This window comes from Alligator sinensis, unplaced genomic scaffold, assembly GCF_000455745.1.
Source record: "Alligator sinensis unplaced genomic scaffold, ASM45574v1 scaffold661_1, whole genome shotgun sequence".
NCBI lineage: Eukaryota > Metazoa > Chordata > Crocodylia > Alligatoridae > Alligator > Alligator sinensis.
Window position 1 is genome coordinate 757,105 of NW_005842749.1, and position 7,733 is coordinate 764,837.

The 7,733-nt window shown below is 45.1% G+C and overlaps 1 long non-coding RNA gene across 1 annotated transcript in view; it reads right to left on the minus strand.

Moving 5' to 3' along the window:
• LOC102373264 overlaps positions 1-7,733 on the minus strand; it is a 36,504-nt gene that overhangs the window by 27,978 nt on the left and 793 nt on the right. The gene's annotated exons all lie outside the window — the stretch shown is intronic.

Here is a 7,733-nt window from a genome sequence, read left to right on the forward strand (position 1 = left end):
GACACCATCTTCCAAATTCTCAAATTCTGTTTAGTGGTCAGGGACCTGATAGGCCATAACAGCACCATGTGATCTAGGGCGGATCTTGCAGCATGAAGGGTTGGGCTTTGAGGGTCTGCCTGGGTTGTCCTTCTGATGTCATGAACCATGTGGTGTTGGTGTCACACACCACGTGATTGGGGTCAGGGGCGGAGTTGCTGATGCCACGCACCACGTGACCGGGGTCAGGGGTGTGGCTGGTGACGTCACACACCATAAAGGGGGGAAGGGGCGGAGCAAAGGGGGCGGGACTTCCGGTCCCGCCCACCTGTCACATTTGCATTGAAGGACAGAGAGCCATATACTACTCATTTTTAACAGCTTGTTCCAGTAGTTAGAATTGCCTCAGAGTTTGCTTCCAGTAAGTATATTTTAGCCTCAAGGCCTTAAGATTCATATCAGTTCATAATAAAAACATGAATATAAAGAAGTGGGTATAAAACTGTGAGCATGTTTATACTACATAACAAATAATCTAGGCAAAACCCACCCAGTATGATTCTCCAGTGGATAAGGGGCTTGGGGTTGTGTGTGCCATTGAAAGATACTGACTAATCAATCAGTTGTAGATCATGAGAGATAAGTACATTCAAGTGCATGGGAATTACAGCTATTAAGCCTTTCCTAGAGACTCCCCAGTTATAGCATCACAATATTGGACACTGCAGAGACAATCTTTTGGCTTCTAAAGGTTCTTGCTGCAGTCTTAGCCTTTTCCTGTCAATAAGATTTTCAAACATATAAATATCAAGGACCATACTAGTTTTCATATTTTGTCTATTCACTTGCAAAGAGATCTTTGAAGACTAAACTAGTTGCTACACTTGAAAATTGGGCATTGTAATGCATCTTTTCCTAATGATTCTATGAACCAGAATTCTGCTCTACCACTGTTTCATTATGGACCAAGCTGATGCTGTCACACCAAAGCCATCTTAAAATTTACTCCCAGATAGTGACATATGAGTGAACCTGATACTCTGTGGGCATGTCCACATGTAAATTTATGAGCACCTAAACTTAATGCACTTTAGCCTAAGGTGCATAAAGGTGATTTAGCACATGTCTACACGTGCATGCTTTAAGGTGCCTTAACGTGGCTCACTGGGCAAACATGTCTGCAACCTGGCCTGATCAGCACCCTGGACAGCCTCCTCCTGAAGCCCGTGGCAGCATAGCAGGGTGATGCAGCCAAGCACCAGATGAGGGGGTGGGAGTCACCAGTCCCCGCTAGGGCCAGGCCTGGGTCAATTGTGCCCATCTCCCCATCTGTGTTTCTGCCTCCCCAGCAGCAGGCTGAAACCGAGCCACCACTGGGTGCTGCCAAGATGAAGTGCCTGGTGCTGTTCTCTAAGGTGCAGATGCTGGAGCTGGAGTGGCAGTTCTGGTAGCAGCAATCCCTGTTGGTGTGCCAACCGACTTGGGACTAAGTCAGCAGAGGGGGCAGGAGGCATGAGGACTCCTGTCAAAAGCACAAGGGAAAGGCCCTCCTGTGACTCCCTGCAAGAAAAGAGGGCAGCACATCATGGGCAGGGCCTTTGCTAGTGGCTCCCCAGCATGGATTTGCTGGCCAGGGTGGGTTTGCTCACATTTGAGGCAGGTTTTCTGGCTGGGTAATATAGCCCTACAGGGGCAAGACACCTTGCTGCCCACCTGGTGTTCAGATGCCCTTAGAAGACTGTGCTTGGGCTCCTGTCTGGGACAGTAGGTGGGTTGGGACTGTGTCTGCCCACAGTACCTGGCACCGCTTTCTCTGCTTCATGCACCTCCAACCTAGGCAAATTCCCAGTCTCCCTGCAAGACACTGCTCATGGGAGAGGTGGCATGAGCTCCTGGGGGCTCTTTGCAGCTCAGTCCAGGCAGGCTGGGTGCAATGTGGGCAGGGGTTAGGCTTTCTCCTTGGCCCTCCTGATCCATGGCTGAGCCCCCACCTGTATTTCCCCATCTCTTTTATATTTTGTACCCAGTGTGCATGAGCTGAGCTGGACAGAGCCCTCGGGAGCTCTTGCCATGTCTCTTATGGGCAGTGTCCTTCAGGGTGACTGGGAATGTGTGTGGGATGGTGGTGGGTGGAGCAGGGAAAACTGTGCCAGGTTCTGGGGGCAGAAACAATCCCAACCTGCCTGCTGTCCCAGGTGGGAGCCCCAATGCAGGCTTCTAAGGACACCTGAATACAATGTGAGTAGCAAGGTGTCTTGCCCTTGTAGGGTTGCATTGCCCTGTCAGCAAACCCACCCCAAGGGAGAGGCACAAGGGAGCCACTGCTTTAACAGGAGCCCTCCTACCTCCTCTGCCAACTTATTCCCAAGTCAGTCAGCACACCAACAGGGACCACTGCTATTGGAACCGTGCTCCAGCTCCAGCATCTGTGCCTTGGAGAACAGCATCAGCTGCTTCTTTGTCTTGGAGGCACCCAGCGGCAGTATGGGGCCCCACAAGCTCAGCTCCAGCCCACTCAGTCTACGTAGACAACGTTCAGTATCTTAAGGTATCTACACATGGGTTAAGGTGCCTTAACCAATTGCATCTAAATTTGATACCCGTTTTATGCAGATATCAAATTTAGGCGTGATTAGCCTAAAAAAAATAATCACCATTTTAAGGTGCATTAAGGGCACTTACATGTAGACCTTAATGGGTTTTAAAAAATGGTGAACGTGCCTTAAATTGGCACGTGTAGACATGCCCTGCTAGACTTTCTATGTGGCTTATACCTGAAGGGTGTACAGTTTAATAGGGTAGATTACAGCCTAGTCTAATGAACTAGCCAGATTGAGGACACCAGGGCCTTTTTATATTCTAATCCTGGACCCAAATTGGGATACTCAATTTAACAGAGCTCGTGTGATGAGTGACTAGGCAGTATTTGCAAACTATTACTGTATGAGTGCCAAGGCAATACCTAGAATGTGCAAAAAGCATTGGAGACGAGATCACTGCTTTATTTTAGCAGTTGTCCCTTGAAAACTTTTTTTTTTCCAAAAGTTCACAACCTCTTACAGACTCCAGCACTAACAGAAATCAAAGATAGTTACCTCTTTTGGGTTAAACCTAAACTGTGATCTGTAACAAGGTGGTAGAATTACAGCTCATTGATTTTTCAAACTATTTCCCCATCTTTTTCAATTCTGTAAACTTTCAAGCTATATTCAATGAGGAAATAACTTTAAAAAGTGTGGGTAGTATTTTCAATGACTGACTTTTGGAAGGCATAAGTCTGAAATTGTTCCCCTCCCCATCTGAACACAGATTATTCTGCTGTGAAAAGAGGACATTTACTTGATGTAAGAAAAACAGTGATGGGGAAAGTGGACAGAGCTATTTTCAGCCAAATAGTATATGCCAATTCAAAAATGAGAATGTCTTGAAACAGTTGAGTGCTCCAGCTAAATCCTCACCACAATCATCTTTAAATTACTACACAGCCATTTACAGCTAATGCACCCTATCTAAGTTTAGGGATATTTTTTTTGTCATGGACCTTAATGAATAAGACACAAGCGATAGTTTAAAACAGATAACTTAGGAAGAGAAAGTTATGTCTCTCTTAGAAGATATATTTTAGACCCACTCAAAGGAACATAAGTTTCAGTTCATAAAACCATAGGACATTAGGAAAGCAGAGCTGGAAAGAACCTCACAAGGTCATCTAGTCCAGCCCCTTGCTCCAGGCAGGATCATGCCTGACAAAACCATCCAAGCCAAACCTCTGTCACACACTCCTGAAAACATCCAAAGATAGAGATTTCACAATTTCTTGTGGTAGTCTGTTCCAAAGCTTGACCACCTGTGAGTCAGAAAGGGTGTTTATACACATGCTTTGGGAGTGGGATGGGGAGATGTTGGGGTTCCCTCCCTCCCCAAATGGGTAGGTGAGTAACCCACAAGTCACACACCAGGTAAAATCCAATTGTTACCCTTTATTGCAAGAAAAATCAACACCACAATCTCGGATAATTTTATAACAAGCCTATGAGCTGCAAGCACGTCGGGCTGGAGGAAGGGCCCCCCACACCCTATCCCCAGTTATTATCTGATGGGACTCAGGAACCCCAACCTCTGTCCAGGGTGGCAAGACTACCTCCTTTATTTGGACCTCAGCCTTGTCATCCCCGAAGTAGCTCTGCCCAAGGTTCTGTTCTTATGACCTTTATACCTTTGTCTCCCACCCCAATGGGATCCTCCAATCATATGAAGCTTCAAGCCTTTTTCACCTTTTATGGCTTGGAGCAAGCCTCATCTCTTGCTGCAAAGCAGGGTCACCTCAGGCCTTGCCACGGTTCCCCTTTCCATCGCCCTTATTTCTGGTACTTTCCAGAACCATTAGTTGCTCAAAGCAGTTCCCCTTTTCTTATTTTTGGCCGATCAACAGATGCATTAGGTCATTGTCCCGTGGCCTCTGGGTTCTGCGAAGCTGACCCCGCCTTTGGGCTGTCAGCTTGGCCTCCTCCCAGAGGTCTCTTCGGGACAGACCTCACAGGAGGCACTATAATTAGAGTGGCTCTGACAGTCACTCTAATTAAAGAGCACAGAGCAGCTTGTGTATCAGCATCCCCCCCATTTAAAAATGGTGGTTGGGGCATTTTAACTAAAGCTCAAATGAGCTTTAGTTAAAGCACCCCCACTGCCATTTGTAAATGCATGGATGCTGATACATGAGATGCTGGAGTCTGCTGGAATGTGGTAGTTACTTTGCTCCAGCATACTCAATTAATTGCGTCTGCTTTGACATAATGTAATTACAGTGCATAGGAACAGTCTCGCTGCTTGCGTATAGGCAACCAAAGTTTGTCTTAATCTACAACCTAAATGCTCCCTGTTGAAGCTTGAAGCTATTGGTACTAGTCCTGTCATCCACAGACACAGAGAAAAGCCCATCTGCGTCCTCTCTGTAAATTGCTTTTCAGGTATTTGAAAACTGTTATCAACTCCACTCTCAGTCTTCTCTTCTCCAGAAGAAATAACCCTATATCTCACAACCTTTCCTTATCAGTCTTGATTCAGAGGCCTCTAATAACGTTGTGTTGCTTTGTGCTAAAATCTTTCCAATCTGTCTACATCCTTCTTGAAGTGTGGGGCCCAAAACGGACACAGTACTCCAGGCAAGGCCTCACAAGTGCTGAATAGAGAGGAAGAATTACTCTCCTTGATTTTCAAAGGACAGTCATATTAACACAACCTAGAAAGCCGTTGGCTTTGGGGTTTTTTTTGGCGCAACCAGAGCACACTGTTGGCTCATCTTCAGCTTATGGTCTACTTTAACATTCAAGTCCTTCTCTGCTGTACTGTAGCCTAGTCACTCATTCCCCAGTCTGTATTTGGGTGTGCAACTATTCCATCCCAAGTGTAGGACTTTATACTTGCCCTTGTTAAATCTCATATTATTGATTCTGGATTATTTTCCAGACTATCTAGGTCATTCCAGATCCTAACCCTACACTCTGGAGCATCTGCAACTCCATCCAACTTGCCCACAATTTTGCTAAGAATGCATTCAATACCATCATCCAAATCATTAATGAAGATATTAAACAATACCAGACTCAGGATAGAACCCTGGGGATACCTTGATACTTTCTCCCAACTAGAAATTGAGCCATTGATGGCTACTCATTGAGTGCAATGATCTAACTAGTTATGTATATGCCCACTTTCATTTGTATTTCCGTAACTTGCTCATGCAAATGTTTTTGAGATGGTGTCAAAAGCCATTCGCTGATTGCCTCCCATCCACACAGCCTGTTATCTTATCATAAAAAGAAATCAGGTAGGTCAAGCTTGGCTTGCTCTTGGTGAATCCATGTTGGCAGTTCCCGATTATCTTCTACCTACTTCACAGTGGATTCCTTGAGGACCCATTCTATGATCTTTCCAGGTATAGATGTCAGGGTAACTGATCTGTAGTTCTCCAGATCCTCCCCACTCCTTTTCTTAGAAGATGGGAACTATGCTTAGCCTTTTCCAGTCATCTGGGATGTCACCTGATTTCCAATGGTTTTAGGAAAGGACAGCTGATGGTTCCAAAATTACCTCAGCCAGTTCCTTTAGCACCCTAGGGTGTATCTAGAGGAGTGCACACATGCGTTTCGCCAGGGACAAAGAGCAGTGGCACAACTATGTGCCACTGCTATTGTCCCTGGGGAATGCCTCTACACGTGTGCTCTAGTGTGCAGTAAACTGCCCCAGGTAGAGTAGGGGAGGCTGGAGCCAGCACCTGGGCTGGCCCTAGCAGCCTTACCTGTAGACCTTCTAGGGCTGTGCTGGTGGTGATCCAGGCATGTGGAACCTGCCTGGCAGCCAAAGCATGGTTCTGGCTATCCAGGCTCTGGTTTTGGGTACTGCATGCTGCAATCATGTGCACCACCCTGCTCTTCTTTAAGCTTTTTTAGATACCATGATTTCCTGTCATCTAATTTTGGCTCTGTGCTGCAAATATGCAGCATGAAGAACCTTTTCATGTGCATTGCATGTGTTTTGCTGCGCCTCAAAAGCCTTTCAGGCATCAAAGCGCATGTGCACACTTGTCTGGACACACCCCTAGGGTGCATCCCATTTGGCCTTGCTGAGCTAAAAGGATCCCTAACCTATCCTGCCATTACTCTAGGTTGTTTGTCTCCTTCCATTTCTTTGATGTCAATTGCACTTGTCATCTGGTATCTGCTCCTATTTATGAAAACAAAGTAAACAAGGTATTAATGCATGCCCATGTGATAATATTCCCTAGTACTCTAACTGAGTTTCCACTATTTATTGGATTCCTTTTTGAGTTGCAACTCATTGAAGAAATTGATGTCCAGCCAAGCTGGTCTTCTGTCATACTTCCCATTTTTCTGTCTCAGTAGAATGTTTATATGCTTCCATGAGTTAAATCCTATCCTAGTTCATATTTACATGCTCCCATGGGTTAAATGCCATTTTGCTTTATGCATCTAAGTGGTATGTACGCATTCAGTTTGATATTTATGCACAGTTTTGCAATTCTGTTTTCCCCGTGTGGTGAAACAAGGTAGTAGTATGTGCACATCTGAGGGACATAAGACAGGAGGAGAGGGAAAGTCTTCCCATTTTAGCCCAATACCTAAAGCACCCCCTCCTTTCCTGCCGAACATCTCCTAGTTATTATTTTTGCAATGCAACCAAGGCAGAGTATACCGAGCATATTCAGTGGGTGTGCTAGGTCTTTTGCTTGCAGAACTAAATCTGCAAGTTGTACATAAATGCCAAAACCTGTGGTTGTGTACATGCCACTTAAGCATGCAAAATGAAATAGGATTTGACCCAATACAGTATGGTACTCACTAGTGCACTTACAGAACTTCACTGCCATGAAGTTTCTCAACCTCTACACCAGTTGTCTGATTTTCTGACAGATGAAAATAGGATCCCCATATTTTAGTAATAGTGTAGTAACATAGTAGCAGTTATAGCCTCCTCCCTCACTATCCTTCTTATAAAAGGCTAAATATTCTCAAAGACTCTTGATATTGCATTGCTTTCTAATTTTCTTTCCACATTGCCAGTTGGCTAAATGCATACATAATTATGAGGTATGTTTACTCAGTGTGCTCTTCCTTATGATTTCTTTAGAAAAGTGAATGCATAAAGGAAGGCATGTTTAAAACTTTTAGCTGCAATTTAAGAAACCTTCCCCCCCCCCCCTTTCTTTTTTTTTTTTTTTCCTTGGCCAGAGGTAT